We start from the raw sequence: 2,500 nt of genomic DNA, 5'->3' as shown, positions 1-2,500 counted from the left end.
AAGTCTAAATGTTTCGAGAATAAAGTTGAAATGTTTCTGGAATAAAGGCAAAATGTTTCAAGAATAAAGGCAAAATTACAAGAATAAAGTCCAAATATTAATTATAACAAGAATAAAGTTGAAATACTACAAGAATAAAGTCATAATATTTTGAGAATAAAGTCAAAATATCTCAAGAGTAAAGTTGAAATTTTTCAAGAAATAACGTCTAAATGTTTTGAGAATAAAGTCAAAATATTTCTAGAATAAAGTCAAAATGATTTAAGAATAAAGTCGCAATGTTTCAAGTAAAAATATTACGAGAATAAAGTCGAAATACTACAGGAATAAAGTCAGAATTATGAAAATAAAGTCCAAATGTTACGAGAATAAAGTCAAAATACTACAAGAATAAAGTCGTAATATGTTGAGAATAAAGTCGAAATTACAAGAGTAAAGTGTAAATATCTTGAGAATAAAGTCAAAAATATTTTGAAAAAAAAAAAGTAGAAATTACAAGAATAAAGTTTGATGTCATTATTTTTTACTTATTTTTGGTTCTGTTTTATACTTTTTTTATTGTCATAACTATGACTTTTTTATGATGTTTTTTTTACTTTTTATCTCATGAATTTTTGGTCCCAATTTAGAATTTTTGTCATAATAATAACTTTTTTCCCCTTATATTTTTTGCTTTTTATTTAATTAATTTTCAGTCCTTATCTAGACTTTTGATGTCATAATTATGGCTTTCTTTTCTTTTCTTTTCCTATTTTTTTTTTTTTTTTACTTTTTATCTCATTGGTTCTAATTTATACTTTTTATGTTAGAACTACGACTTTTATCTCATGAATTCTTGGTCTAATTGAGCACTTTTTTAATGTTTTTGTGTAAAGTCTAGATTAGGACCAAAAATTCATTAGATAAACCATAAAAAATGAGAAAAAAATTAATGTTTATAAAACCTGACCCTCATTTTTTTTGCCTTTTATTTAATTAATTTTCAGTCCATATCTAGACTTTTTTATGTCATAATTATGACTTTTTTTTCCCTCATAGTTTTTACTTTTTATCTCATGAATTGTCATAAATGTGACCTTTTTACTAATTTTTTCATATTTTTCTTTTTTTTACTTCTTTTAATCATTTTCACCTGATTTAGACTTTTATGTCATAATTATTACTTTTTACTCATATTTTTTACGTTTTATCTCCAAAATATTTGGTCCTTATCTAGACTTTCTATGTCATAACTATGACTTTTTTTCTCATATATGATATTTTTCTCATATTTTTTACTTCTTTTCTCATTCATTTTTCTCCTGATTTAGACTTTTTGTGTCATAATTATTACTTTTTACTCATATATATATATATATATATATATATATATAATTTCTTTTCTTTTTTTAATTATAATTATGACTTTTTTGTCGTTTTTAATACTTTTTTTTATAATTTTTTACTTTTTTTTTAAGTTTTGATCCTAATTTAAAATTTGATGCCATAATTATTATTTATACTATATTTACTTTTTATTTAATGAAATTTGGTCCTCGTCTAGACTTTGTTTGTCATAATTATGGCTTTCTTTTCCTAATTTTGAAAATGTTTATGTCATAAACATGACTTTTTTTGTCTTTTAAAAAAAAATGTTTTATCTCATGAATTTTGGTCCTTTATTATTTTTATGTCATAATTATGTCTTTTTAGTCATATATTTTTCAAAAAATGTTTCTTTTTTTTGTGAACTTTTGTTAAAATAGTAATTATAACAATTTTATCATTGGCCTACCCGGATGAACAAAGCATTATGAACTACGCTGTAATGCAAAAGTCAATGAATCATTTATATACAGTCTTAATGGTATGGTAGCTAGAATCAATTATAGATGTGTGATTGTCATGTAAAACTAAATTCTGATTTATGTTTTAAGAAAACTTGATAGAAAGTGTTGAAAAGAACATATTTGCGAACAACACCCCTGCATGTGTGATCACGCAAGCATTTTAAGTGAAAACAACTGATTTCTCTCCCCAGCGCACATCAAAACACCTTTTCCGCTGACAGAAAGAGACCGACAGTTTGAGCTGGTTCGAACCGCGTTAAATTTATTTTCAAACACCAATTTCCCTCGCCACTTTTGACGCTTAAATACCTTCTCCTCCGTGTGTTTCGAACGCCGTCTAGCTCGATGGAGATCAACTCCATTTCCTTCGGGTCTGCTAGAGCCATCGAGGGATGAGTGCGATTTATGAACGGAAAAAGAGTTGGGCCGCGGTAATGTACTCCTGTTTATTCAGTCTAACATCATACTGTTTCCTTCAAACAAGAATGCTGCGGTTAATATGCCACCGTATTTCGGCCTTGACCGCCAGCTCCCTGGCGAGTGTGAGGAAGAGATTGAGAGAGGAGCTGGGCGGCTCCCAGTGGCTCTTTAGTGTGTTTGTGGGTCTTTTTATCTTTATTGTTTGCTTGTGTTCACTCTCTGTTGTACTCGCCCACCATCTCACCCTCCTT

General features: G+C 27.8%; 1 protein-coding gene across 1 annotated transcript in view; it reads left to right on the top strand.

The window, feature by feature from the left end:
• Positions 1-2,500, top strand: part of LOC141331681 (elongation factor-like GTPase 1) — a 115,241-nt gene that overhangs the window by 21,430 nt on the left and 91,311 nt on the right. The window lies entirely within an intron of this gene.

This window comes from Garra rufa, chromosome 3 (genome assembly GCF_049309525.1).
Source record: "Garra rufa chromosome 3, GarRuf1.0, whole genome shotgun sequence".
In the NCBI taxonomy this organism is placed as follows: domain Eukaryota; kingdom Metazoa; phylum Chordata; class Actinopteri; order Cypriniformes; family Cyprinidae; genus Garra; species Garra rufa.
Note: the sequence above shows the minus strand (reverse complement) of the source record. Positions and strands in the feature narration are given on the sequence as shown.